The sequence below is a fragment of the Xiphias gladius genome, chromosome 5 (genome assembly GCF_016859285.1).
Source record: "Xiphias gladius isolate SHS-SW01 ecotype Sanya breed wild chromosome 5, ASM1685928v1, whole genome shotgun sequence".
Classification (NCBI taxonomy): Eukaryota; Metazoa; Chordata; class Actinopteri; order Istiophoriformes; family Xiphiidae; genus Xiphias; species Xiphias gladius.
This window is the reverse complement of record NC_053404.1, coordinates 12,689,473-12,703,749: the sequence shown is the minus strand read 5'-3', so window position 1 is coordinate 12,703,749 and position 14,277 is coordinate 12,689,473. Positions and strand designations below refer to the sequence as shown.

At 41.1% G+C, this 14,277-nt stretch overlaps 1 protein-coding gene across 3 annotated transcripts in view; it reads left to right on the top strand.

Annotated features, from left to right (window-relative positions):
* Positions 1–2,310: 2,310 nt before the first annotated feature.
* Positions 2,311–14,277, top strand: part of sulf1 (sulfatase 1) — a 36,081-nt gene continuing 24,114 nt past the window's right edge. For all 3 annotated transcript variants that reach the window (XM_040126470.1, XM_040126468.1, XM_040126466.1), the window contains exon 1: positions 2,311–2,733. The gene's annotated coding sequence lies outside the window, so the exon portion shown is untranslated. The remainder of the gene's footprint in view (positions 2,734–14,277) is intronic.

Below are 14,277 nucleotides of genomic sequence, written 5' to 3'. Positions count from 1 at the left end.
GACACCCCTATGTATTTTATTCAGTGATAGAGAATGGGGCTAGTGAACCGATTATCCCCCCAACGCTGGTCTCTGCCTGCAACTGCAGGCCCAGCTCTCGGCTGGAAAGCTTGAAGGAAAAAGGGGAGGGGAGTGAATTTAGATCTAAGGAGGCTTGGATTCAATTTAAGAATAAATCTTGGATAACAGACAAAAGTATTACATTGTATGGGGTGCCCAATAAGAGAGGTCTAACACAAGAGAAAACTGGCCATCTTAAAGCTAATTTCTGTGTTAAATATCCACAATGAAAAGCTTGGTGAAATCTTTGTGAAATGAGGATAGGGAGAAGGAGAGCGAATCGGGGTTACCAGAAAAACACTGCCCCCCCAGCAGATAATTCAGTCAGTCATAAGATGAGACCATTTTATAGACCTCCTTCTACCCTTGTTTTTGTTTTGCTTTTCTGTTGTGTCCATCAATGGAAGTGAAAATGGAAAATGGAGAGTAAGGGTGGTCATGCTGGCATAAGGTAGATGACTGGTCTCTACCTCTTAAAAGTTTGGCTTCTACATGCACCCTTGTTGGATAAGATGTTTTCAACGCATGTGCTCATCTCCTGAAAAAAACAGCCCCTCTGCCCCAGTGGGGCAGCCAGCTTTAATTCAGTAAAGAGCACAGGGATTTGGTCGCCCCTGGCCTGCCTGAAGGCCCTTTGGAAACCTCTCGGCCGTGAGAGTGGGGGCTTGGGTTGGAGGTTTGTGTAGCCATGCAGGAGGGGCTGGGGACAGTCTTTATGAATTTATTTAATCTAATTTGACTTATTTCCCCCTAAGGTCCTTTCTCTCCCTCACCACTGTCCAAGTATCAAGTCCAAGCTGGGGAAAGTTTCACGTGTCCATGGTGAAAATAGGCTTTGTTTAGTTTAATCTATACCCTAATATGTAAACCTGAGGGGAATGTAACTGGGAGCATCTACTGAAAAAGTGACAGTATCTCTCTGCTAAAATGGAAAGCTGATACACATGGGGCATCTGCACAATATTACATCATAACATCTATGAGAGTTTACCACTCAGGTCATGCTAAATATGTATTAATAATTTGAGGATACCACAAACGGTGTTGAATATGGCTATATATGAAAAAAGTGAGGTTTTAAGGATACATAAACAAGTTTATATGGACCAAAAAAAGGATTGATTAAGGGTCACCTGGAAAGGAAAAATCAAAGTCTTCATTAATAACTGTTTGTAAACCTGTTTGAACTTAATGGAATTTGAAAGTACAATTTAAAACAGAGGCCAGATGCAGAGTTGTTGATGTTGCTTATAGAATGTAAATGAACCGCTTAGAAGCCTTTCTTTGGTGTTTCACACCTCTGATTAACTTATTGTGATGCTTTCGGATATCAAATGGGTATTAACTCATTAGGTTTGCCTATGAAGTCGCTCCTGAATATCATCAGGGTCTCGTAATCCTTTTTTAATGGATCAGTGAGTAGGACAGCGGTTCAACAAAATGATTAATGTGACAGCCTTTCTCACCTAATGTTCCTTATGTTTTGCATGAAAGGGGTGAGAATTGGTTGATTCATTTAGGAAATGCAGCAGTAATGATGTTAATGTTGAAAGGCTTATAGTAGATATTAGATGTTTGCTTTATCAATCTGCTGCCATCTAGCCATAATACCCGTACCCCCCTTATCTTTGATTCTTTGCCTTTTCTTACTCCCTATAGCTTGCTTTTTCCTTTAGCTTTGTAATTTTAGTGTGTTCCCATCTGCCCTCCCTTTTTAACTTAAGGCAATAGATGGAGAAGGGCAGGAATGCAGCCGTGGGACAGTAAGGATTTATCACACTAAGGTGTGAGTGCTGCTGCCTGTGCTTCTGTGCCTGCAGATGTAGCAGTTTAGTGTCAACAGCATTCCCACCACAGAGCCAGTACAGAATTTTATTGCTTTTTAAGTCTGATTCTTTAGACCACATACTCTGTGCCTGCAGGGGGAAGGGGTCAGGGACAGAGGGTAAAAGTAGATTGTGTGTGCGTATGCATGTGCATGTGTTCTCAGTGTAGGATTTATCTGAGAATTGTTCAGTATCATTACCTGCAAGATAATTTTAAGCATGAGAATAGTTCATCTCCATCTTTTTCTTTTCTGTGTCTGCTTTTGCTGCTTAAACAAGGGCTCTCATTCTCCCTCTTTCTCTCTCTACTCTTGCTCTCTCTCTCTCTCTCTCTCTGTCTCCCCTCCCATTCCTCCTCTTTCCACTCCTCTCACTCTCCCTGTCCCTTCCTCCTACTCTGCCTCTCAGGTTACGATGACTGGGGGTTTTCTTGCTTCCATCTCCTAGAGTGTATGTGTTTGTGTGACTGCGTGTGTGTCTCCCTCTGCGCTGAGCTGTGTCCTTGTCCCTGCCTCCTGGCAGCGAGGAGACACCCAGCAGCCAGTCTGTGATTGGGCAGGGGAGTTGGGTTCTTGAGAGAGTGTGGTGCTGACTGCTCTGGGACGTGTTTCAACAGATGGTCGAGGTTAGAGAGTGTCATCATATTGGAGAGAGGATTAGAAGAGAGAGGTTGTCTTCAAGGAGCTGTGTGGTCCCCCCTACTCTTCAGCCTCAAAATCCCAGCACTAAGACAGAAACCCCTCTATGAGCGGAGGGTGACCTGGTGAAGAACCGCAAGGAGAAAACTCAGAGAGGAATCCTAGCCTTGCCTCTCACTCGACCAGCACTCTGCTCTGCTGCCCTCCAGGTACTTCACAATGTCCTTACTCTCTTTTTTTGTGTGTCTATTTTCTACCTTTTCCAGTGCTTTTGTAATGTCAGTGCCTGTTACTTTATTCAGTTAGCAGTAAACTTATGATGCAGTTTATAGTCAGGAGTTAGAGTCTTTAAGTAGGGATTTGTAGTGTTGGTGAGCTGTGCTGTTTCTGCAGTGAATCTGTGTTGCCTTTACAGCAGCTCTGTGTGATTGCAGGACTTCATAGTTTTCCCCCTGAATGACAGGAATTCCCTCCGTCGCAAATTCTTCGTTCTCAAGGGATTAGAAGGCGGCACATTCCATTAATGTCATTTTTTCCCCAATCCATAAGCACCCATCTGTTAATTTCTAGTTTTCTGAGTTAAGGATTAAAGTCAGAGGCACCTACTGTTGATTTGAAAGAGCTTTGCTGTCTTTAAAAAAGTATGCTGTATAATGAACTGTCATTGGGGGAATCCTATAAATTATAATATGGACAAGGGTAAAATAAATATAAAAATTTTGTATTTTATTCTGTTTGTATATCCTGAATGCATCTTTTTTTTCATTTCATCCAAAAACTTTACTGAATATTAATTGTTTTCTTGTTAACTTTGTCAGTTTGTGTAATAGGAAATTAAATTGTAATTTTTCAACATTCCTAAAACTCAGTGTGGCATTTAACATTCCCTCACTCAACCCAGATAAGTTTTTTAATAATCTTATTCAGAATGCACGTCTGGCAGATCGTGTCAGTATACACTAAATGGATGAGCTGCTGAAGAGCGCTTTCCGGACAAACTGTCAGAGCTTAGCAGAGAGGCAGAGACTCAGGGAATATACACCTCAGTTCAGCCATTTAACTAAAAGTCAGGTGAGAAGGGAAACTTGCCAGTGGAGTGGGAATATGGTGTATAGTATTTATACCTAGCTCCAGGCACAGTGTGTATGTGTGTGTCTGTATGTGTGTGTATGAGGTGTTTGCAAATGGAGATTGTGCAGCTGTGAAAGGCTGCGTGGACAGCAGCCGGGCTGAGAGGAGAGGAGTTTGAATGGGTGAAAGCTGCTGTTGTGTGACTTTGTGTTTACCTTGGTTATCCGGTCGTAGCTACACTTCCTGCTTGTTACTTGAAGCATTTGACACAGCCACCAATAGGTTGTGATGACTTCTGCTCTAAGGCTGGTGGAAATGTTCATACAAAATTTGGCTGTATAAGCCAGGGATCAGGGAAACAGTTGGAAGGTAAGTTGATAACGGCTTTTTATTTTAGGGCCATTTTGGGACACTATGGCACAGTTTGAACCAGCGTAAAAGACATTAAGTGAAGTTTTGACATAAGGATTTCTTTTTGTGTGACTTTGCATATAATGCTATACCTAAATGCTCTAAAAAATCTAAATGCTGTGGCTGAACATATTTTTATTTCTCTTAAAATTTAAATTTTGAAGCAGTTAGGCTTGAACGTAGCTGAGTGTGATTATACTTGTAAAATCCCTCTGTTTTAAGAATCAAGTAAGTGACTAATCTCTGTTCTTCAGTCTATTGAGCCAATGTGTTCACCTACCAGTCTACAAAAACTACTGATTTATCCATCTGACCTAGTTTTCCTAAATAACAAAATATACTGTGGTCGTATTCAAAGTCAATTGCTTTTACCAGGCACGATTAACCTAAAATATAACTGAGTAGCTTACATCTCAGTACTTTGGCAGTGGCAATATTTGTTAGTGAATGGGGAGGCTGGAGACAGACGGAGAACCCTAACTTCAAACTTTCAGTATTGATGAGACTGATCCATAAATCCACCCTTCACTTCAGTTTCAACCAGCAGTGATTAGATTGAATCTCTGATTACTCTACCCAGAGGACAGCAAAGTAGCTTTTGGGCATTTTTAAAAGGCAGCATTGACTGCCAGTTCAGAAGAGAAGGGAGGTCCTTTAAACAGTTTAGCTTCACTGTGCTACAAACAAGAGCATGAGCAACTGCTGCAAATAATTAGGTTCTGGGGGGTAGACGCTTGCCAAGACAAACGTTGTTCCAGTAGCAGCGCTGCCATCATTCGAATCTACTGTGTGTGTGTGTGTGTGTGTGTGTGTGTGTGTGTGTGTGTGTGTGTGTGTGTGTGTGTGTGTGTGTGTGTGTGTGTGTGTGTGTGTGTGTGTGTGTGTGTGTGTGTGTGTGTGTGTGTGTGTGTGTGTGTGTGTGTGTGTGAGTGAAAGCAATAAATGAAGTAATTCGTTCTTTTGGTAAGTATGGTGAGTGACTGAGTGTAAGGGTAGAGAAGAGGTAGTATCTGTGGTTTTTGTTATTTGTACAAGTGGGAGCAAAAGTGCTTGTGGGTGTATGTGTGTGTGTCCTTCCAATGCCAGCCACAGTGAATCAGAGACTTCCCAGACATCTTGCATGACTTCATATGTACCGACTCATGAACAAGGTCGAAGGCATTCATGGCAGACTAATTATTAAACGAAATGAAAAAGGCACTAAATATGCATATATAATAATTGTAATGGGTGTTATACCTGTCAAAACTAGATATTCCAGTTGTGTGAGGAGTGGAGTTTCAAGGCAGTCCTCACCAGGTATTTTAGCTTTTCCATTCTTTCTTTCTCATTAACTTCAAATAAAAAACCTGCTCGATGGGTTTTGACAAGACTCTGCTATCTCCTCCCCAAATCAGCACCATAATTTTATCTCAGCTGAGTCAGACTGTTATCATGCTGCATTATACCTTCTCAGCTTGACAGTACATGACAGAAGTCACATTTATTAATTTTATCATTGTTGCTCTGAAAGACTGGTGAAATGTCGGTTCCTTGCATATTTCATCTCTCTGGAAAACACAAAGATGCTATATAACTATAGTTTGTGTGTGTTCTCTTGTGTACAAGCATGTTAAGAAAAGATTTCCTAAACCATCCTCTCCTCCAGCACTTGTTTATCTCTTCAGCATAATGATAGTGTTCCTCATACTAGCCTGATTGCATGGTAGCGCTGGAGTAGATTGCACAGTCCTATCACTGCGAATGGCCAGTATTTGAACAGTGAGCATTTGGCATGCTTTTATTTATGTGGGAGCTAAAAAGGCTATCTTTAGATGAGTCAGCCACTTTCTCAGTTACTTTGTTGTTTTTACTGATCAAACATTGCTGAGTTTCTATACACACATATATACAGGCTTTAATGAGAAGTGTCCTTGACTTTGAGGACATCTCCAGGGAAATATGCCAAGCACATCTGTATGAGCACAGACACACATCAGAGACCTATTTTGGGGTATTTGGGAGCCCACAGTAGCACCCCCATGTGTTTGTTGAGCCTCTCATTTGAGCAGTAAAGGTCGGGGCATCACATCCAGCTCATCATTGGTAGGAATGTCTGATGCTTTACTTTTTTTGTGCCTTCATCCCCTTTGACTTGAGCCTCTGTCCTAATAACTAGTTGGAAAAAATATATATGTTTTGTGAAGAAAAGATTTTTGCAGTGCTTTCGTTAAATAGTTCAGCTATGCAACAGCCAAGACTGACCCACGACCAGGTCCTTATAATTTTGTACATGAGAATGGCGTGAGAGAAGATGTAGGATTGCTGTGTGGCTAAAACTGCACATTAATGAATAAAGACTCAGTGAGAGAAAGGGGATTTTAATGCTTTTTCTATGATATAGATAGATCATAGATGCAGTATGGACTTAAGAGGGAGAAAGAGAAAGCTGGGTCAAGAGAGATACAGAGAGGGGGAAGTGAAATAGGGATAAATTAGAAGAGGCCAAGATAAGAGAAAGGGAGGTGTGAACATGTGATACAGAGGGGAGGAAAGTAAGGGTTTAAATTGAAAGGAAAAGATCCATCGATCTTGTCGGGATCAGAGGCTGTATCTTGTGCACACGTTCTTTGTTGTCACCCACACGTGTGCGCATTTGAAGCACATGGACATAAACATAATCTACTTGTGGCACAGGCATGTAAAAAAGAGAAACATAGAAAAACGTGTCCATACACACACATTATCCACAAGCTTACCCCTCATCCTCTGCCCCCGAGAGAGCTGCACTGTCCCTGCTTTGTCATCTCTCTTGTCGAATAATCCCCTTCACAGGGAGAAGCAATCTGTTTTAGATTTGAAAGGGAAAAGACCCTGCCTGTATCACGTACAATTAAGCAGCCGTCAGAATGCGTCGGCGTAAGTTTGGAGGGTGAAGTGCTGCCACTGAGGGGTTGTCCCTTTCATCCACCGCCTTTCCAGAATGGAAATAATCAGGTGGGAGGGTTGGAGGGATGGGAATGGATGGGTGGGGGCAGAAGGAATGAATGCGTTTCCTCACCCCTCCATCCTGCTCCACAGCTCGACTAATAGAAGCCAGCATGCGTTTGTTTCAGCTCTTCTGCTCCCTTTCTTTCCTTCTCTCCTGGAGCGGACAAACACATTCAGCCTCTGCCAGCACTCCCCTCCTCTGCCTCTCCTCTGTGTGTACTTATGTGTGTGTGTGTGTGTGTGTGTGTGTGCATGTACAAGCAGTTATGTGTGGACTTGGCCATGTGCTACTGGTAGCCTCTGTTCCTGTTTGCCATTACTCGAACAGCCCAACATTGCCATGTGAATGCTGGAGCTTCGAACAGTTATAGTATTAAAGGTTGAGTAACTTTGTTTATACTAACAAAGTCCAGCATCACATGGCATGCTATAGCTTCGCTTTGCTTTTCCTAAATTGCCCACGGCAATTTCAGCTGAGTTTGGCTGGTGTCTCTTGAACATGTTGGGATGATGTTTTGACTGCATTCCTTCAACTTTGGCTTAAATGTAAAGGAATGGAAGCATTTGGAGGGGTAAGCTTCTTGCTTTATGCTTTGTAAGCTAATTAGTCTTTCAGTAGATATCATATTTGAGATGTTTTGCAAGGCACTAAGATGTGGAATATTTACCAGGCAGGATGAAGTTAATTAAATTACAAATGACGTTACTGCATGCTTTGGAAAGCCACACACTGAGCCAGAGGCAATGGAAAGGAGAGCTCCCCTGTGTACAAATTACAGGTTACGTGCCTGTGTTCAAGTCTGACTGATTCTTACTCTGACTGTTTGAGTGAATGACTAGTGCACACACACAAAGTATATGATATCCAAATATACACACGCATACGCTATGTGCCCACAGGCATGGACAGAGGGGAGTGCTGAACAGGCACAGGTGCAATCGTACAAATACGTTTTTATGAGTGGTGTCATGTTTGTGTGTCACAGCCATGGAAAAGTTTGTTTATGGCGTCCAAGGTCACGCAGGCTGGTTCTCATGATCTATGTTTGTCTATGGTTCCCAGAGAATATGCCTACACATGCATCACATTTTAGGGGTGTTTAGTTTCATGAGCCAGCAGCAGCACTACACTTAACTGGGGTTTGCTGACTGAGCTGCTACCGTCTCACCCTGAAGAATCTTTTTTTTTCGTTTTAATAATTGCCACTTGGGATGGAGGTGATTTGTACTCACATAAATTAATTAGGGAAACTTCTATTTAATGTTGAATGCTCATTGACATTTCATTCACATATATCAGCAGTACGTGCCTTTATGGATCAGTAGATATCACTGTTTCCAAATATAAAGCATATTTCTGGTCAGTTGACTAGTGGCTAAAAGGAAAAACTGATCACTCAGTCTGGCCTTTGCAGCAAGCATATCCTGACAGTATTACCAGAACTCTAAATCACCTGTTTAGCTAGCTTATCAGCTCAACCTAAACATTAATTGGTGACATTCAATTTATAATTAGGTTTACTATGTTTTTTGGTTGAGTTGATACTTGTTGGCATATTAATTGACAAAAAAAGTTAGTAACTTGATTTTGGCTGACTTCGTGTTTATTTCAGGTGCATATAGGTGTCTAAAGGTCTGTCTGGTTGTATTTATTTCATAATATCTTTCAGGGCTTTCTATTCCATGAAACACAGTACTTGTTCTGTTTATGTTTTTCTTCTTGCTTAAACATCTCTATTTGTATTGAAATTTACATAATGCTCTTCAGACTGTATAATGAGTGAAGAGACCTATTTTTATTCTAAGCACAGACCTGTACAAACACAGAGATGGAACAAAGAAGCGCTCAATTTTCTATGTAAAACATTTGTCTTTCTTTTAATAAATCTAGTCAACACGTAATCCAGGAAGTGCATCAGTCCAAATTTTTCATTATTTCTTTAAACTGGTCCTCTTTTCTTTTTATTTTGTAACATAGACAAATAAGCCCATTTCTGCCTAATTACTAGTTAAAACTCAGCAGTACACTTCATTTTTTTTCCCCTGTCAGTGTCTGCGTTATACAACAAAGAGAATTCAAGTCACACTTCTCAAGTCAGTGAACATTAAAGGGCTATTGAACATTCAAACTTTTGCTCTGTCTCACTCTTTATTTCTTTCTCTCTCTCTCTTTCTCTGTGCCACCATGCTGCTGATTTCATGGAAAAGAAGTCAATCTCTATTTTTGACAATTACCTCAGTGGAAACCCATTGAAGCAATTTGCCATAGCTCTCTTTTGTGGTGAAAGGAATAATTTATTTGGGGTATATTTGACGCGTCAGAGAGACAAGAAAGCCACCCATGAGTGAGCAATACATTCTGCTCCCTCTTGCCCTGACTTTTCTTCTGGAGCTCCCGCAGCCTGATAGAGTGTTTCTGATGGGAGTGTAGGCTTTGACAAGAAAGTGGCTGGCGGAATATAAATGTGCTGTATTTTATTCAGCTAAGGTCGTCTATCGCTAATGGTTTCCATTCATGGCTTAGAATAGATTTAACAAGAAAGTGCTTGCTTTAGGCTCATATCATATAACTTTGGCTGATCTTCTGATTGTGATTCCATGTTTTCATATCACACCATAAATCAGAGGAGTGGTTTCATTTTTGACTAATAGCCGTGAATGCAGCCATTCCAGGTTCAAATATCACTGAATTGAGTCGATTCTTCCTCATTAAAGTGGCCTGCGTTGTTCCCTAAATACACCGCATACCAATGGATGGGAATCATTTCTAGCTATAACATCTGAAATTTAATAGTGGTAACATGGACGATACGAAGATTCTGCATGTGCCTATCGAGGTAGAAAGTGTTGTAGCCATAAACATGTTGGAACAAAGAGCCAGTGATCTCTCCTCCCTGCCTTGCACTTGGTTTTCTCACTGGAATTCTGTCATATAAGCTACACCAATTTGGGCATTTTGGTCAAACAAATCAGTGGAGTTAAGAGTCTGAAAACACCAAGGTTTGAGCCTTTTCCCAGTGCATACCCACAGCCAAGTGAGTACACTGGGACAGAGCTCTCCTTCAGTTAGCCCAATGTGTCTTGGTGGGTACAATGTGCTGCCCTTGGCCTGCCGGGGACAGTGGGCCCTGACACAGACCTTCCTTAGTCTAAAAGGCCCTCGTCAGTCCTTATGGCAGTAGACCAGCTGAATTCACTTGGATTACAGAAATATTTGGACAAACCTCGGTATTAATCTAAGACCTCACCATAATCATTTTTTCCCTTCTGAAATGGAGTACAGTCAGCCTACACTGAAAAATATCATTTGTCTGAAGCAAAAAGAGATCTAACACTGTTGCTCTCCATCTTTATCTCTTCTTCACTGTTTCTCAGATCATTTTGCAACTTTACATGTAATATATATCTACTCTGTAATTTTTATTTCCTGCTTGCCACAATTCTCTCACGGTAGACGTTTGAATGGAGTCCCTGCCCAGAGTTATGACTGTACACTGAAAGCGTTATTGCTAGTCATGCCTGCTATGGTCACAGTACAGCTTACAGAATTCAAATTATGCCATTAGACTTTAATTCCCCATTCTTTGCCATTATTCCTCTGTAACTTGGCTGCCATAGAGATGGACTAAGCAAATAGAGAGGGAGCGAGAGAGAGAGAATGGACAGAAATAAAAGGGGATTTGAGGTGCTTTGAAATGGCCATTGTCCTTAATAGCAAGGTCATTTATGAATGAGTGATTTACTTTAGTGTGGCATGGCATCTGGTTTGGGTTTGACTTGCATCTTGTTTTGTGAAGTGAACCTCCTCACCTCCAGACGCTCCATGTTAACTTGAACAAGATCCAAAGTCTGTGGATAGATGCACGTTAGTGGACAAATATGTTGCTTTAAGGGACGCATGGATTCATGGTGTTCAATCAGCGTGTTTTTTACAGAAGATTTCCCTATTGTGTCTTCTCAGTGTGTCTGCTGTTTTTTAGTGACAGCTGATACACGTACAGACTGCCACTGCTGACTGAACAGAAACTAATAAAGATACAGCCTGTTTGCCATTTATAAAATGAATATATAGGCTGATCAAAACCAGGCTTTTACAAGACTTTTGTTACCTTCATACCTCTCTACTGAACCCCCTCCACTCAATTTTTTCTTCCCTAAGTTTCCCCTCTTAACCCCTGTGTGTGGGTAGCCTCAGGTTGCTGAGGTTAGGTTAAACAAGCCACCATCAAAGCCATATTACCATTCGGGTCAGAGGAGGGTCAGGGTGCAGCAGGGTGTGTGGTTTGAGGCCCTAACTGGAGGGCACAACTGCCAGCCAGCCGAATAGTACTGCTCTGGATGGTTACACAAGCAGCAAATCTATTATGTTCAGCTTTACTCCGTGCACAAAGCACAGCTGTCTGTGTAGCCATATCAAATCACTGAGTAAGGCTGCTTGTGACGAAGGAGAGTAAGTGAAAGAGCTGTGTTCTGCAAGTAAAGTAGGAAAAAACCTTTACTATCATGAAAGTAAAGATTAGTGGGGTGTTGAGGTGTGCTAAAAGTCCCTAGTGTTGAAGGCCATTAATCTGAAAATTGCACTACTTTTATGTATTTGGCAGCTGTGTGCCTGAAAACTCCATAGTAGCCTTTTTGTTCTCGTCCTTTGAACCCCTGGGCATTTTACGTTCCTCCGATCCATTCCCAATATTCTTCCCCCAGCTTAACCATGATGAGTACAGTAAAGGCTCATTTAAAGGGTCATTAGTGCTAATCCTCCAAAACAATGAGGAAGGAGAAACGATGTGCTCCCTAGTCCTCCAACTCTGTCCAGGAATAAAGACCTCTTGTCTGTTCCACAGATGTATAGAAGAAGCCCGTTCCACTTATATCACGCTAGATGACATAAATAACTGAGTCATTCAAAATTAAGTGCTTATGAAAATGACAAGGAACATTATTCTCACAGAGGATTCTCAAGGGGTTCATGAAATTGGCAACATGCATTTAAACACAAATCTTGGAGGCAAGTAAGAAGCAGTGGCATTAACAGAGGAGAGAATCAAAGGCCAAGTATATGATAACTTTCAGATTTCAGCTTATTCACTCATACTGTTTTGTGCATTTCCAGTGTACGAATTGTTAGTATCGAACACATCCAGCAACGTTTAGAACTGGACGTACTGGGTACCTTGCCTACTTCCTCTCATCCTTAAGTGTACCTGAAGGCAAGAACTCTGGATAACACTTTAAGTGTGTGTACAAAACAAAACACTCAGGAGTGACTGTGCTTGAACACACGGATCTAATTCAGTTAATCTTACGCAGTTAATCCTGATAACTAGCAATGAATGATGAAAGTGGTATTTAAACTGTTCAATGTGGACAATTTAATTACTTTCCAATTTTCAAATCAGGAACAGATATACTTTTTAATATAAAGATTAATAGAATATATTAAGTATTTACCATTAATATTAACCTTGACAGAAGGTTTCAGTAAAACTTTAAATATTTAAACCATGTTTTGCATTCATTTTTATTTCCTGTTGTTGATGAGTGGTTATATTGTGCAGATTGATGTATTTTTACCATAGAAGGCATTAATAGTACACTCATCCCTCTCTCTATAACCACTGGACTTGCAGGAAAAACAGTTATCCGAGGCAGAAATTGCTGTGGGGGCACTCTTTGTCTGTTCTAATAGAACTACATTCCCATAAAACTGTTTTTATTCCTTAACTATGTTTTAGATTTCAAAGTATGCACGGAGGAAATGTCTGCTAAATATTAAATTATGCAAAATTATGCAAAATTATCATTTTGATTATGTGTAATTTCACACTTTTTTTTTCTAGTTTTCCTCCATATGAACAGGGAACTTTCTACACCTGCCATAGGTCTTAACATGGCCAGCCAACATCCATCAGTACATCTCTGCTCTACAAAAAGCAGCTGCTAATCTCTACACACTGGTCTTGACAGTTAGCTCGGTATTTCCTTGAGCAGCTTTATATCCCATATGTCATATTAACATGAGAAAGTCAGGGTACTGTTGATGCTATATAAATAAAGAATTGTGGCGTTTCCTTTGATGAGGGGTCACTTTGAGATGGGCAGCTGTCAAATGATCCTGGGGTACCTCCAGCAGACACAGAGCTGCTAGAAATCCTTTTGCTCATAAGTGAACTTCAGATGACCTAGTGAGGAAAGTGGCACAGGTGAAATTAAGTTAGGATGAGAGGTAATCCAAAGGACAAGAGAATATCTCACTGTTATTAGTGGCAGCAGTGGTGTTGTTTTGCATAATATTTGCCCACATCTCATTGGTTGTTATGTGTGGCACTTTATTAGCCCTGCCATCTCAGTTATTTCAGACAGTGTAGCTATTGATACCACTATAGCTAACCACATCAGCACCACAAGGTTTGTATCCGATTCCACAATGAGCCGACTTGTCTGTTTTTTCACTTCTCTAGGTCGCATGAAGAGGATATTGCTGGGAACCATTGGCATGTAAAATTGAATTCACACTACATCCTAACATTATACTAGCTGGCTGACTGGCTTACATTTGATTTCAGGTCTTCCACAGCTTGACAGAAATAGAGACTTGAGTATTTCCTAGATTTGGGCTGTGTCTATTGTTTCTGGGAAGAGTTCCCATTTATGTAGGAGGACTTGGACCCTCACAGCAGGAGAATGTGTTTTTGTGGGAAAAAGTGTGTGAGTGTCTTATGACTTTTTGCATGTCACCATATGTTTGTACAGTAGTTTGTGTTGTGTGTGTAATTCACTGTGAGGTTCTGTGCACTCTGCCACCCTGTGCTGGAGGGGTGTTTGTCCAAACGGCGCCAATGTTTGCACAGGGCTGTTACGATGACTGGGCTGGCTGGCCCGGACACTGCTTGTCTGAAATACAGGACAGATCATAGTACTCTTAAAGCTCCGTCTGAAGGTCTGCTTATCACAGGCAACATCTAACCAGAGGCAAAGCAGATAAACAATGTAGAGCAAGGCCAAGAACATGACTTTCCTCACCTATTCATCCAAATCTTTGATTGGAAGATGTGTTGCTGGGGGATTTTGAAGATAATTTGTGATGGTGTTGTCTTATGGTGGTAATCTGTTTTACACATCAGTAAGAGTAGGTGTTTTAGTTTGCATGATGCAGGCTTTTCCTGTTCCTATTTTAGGGCTGATCTGTGGAAATGGCCTTTTTTTGATAGAATATGTTATACTGGGCCCTCTCTTTACCATCCTCTACTATCACCCTACCATCTACACAATCTGAAAAAACTCAGATCAGTGAAAAGTGCCTA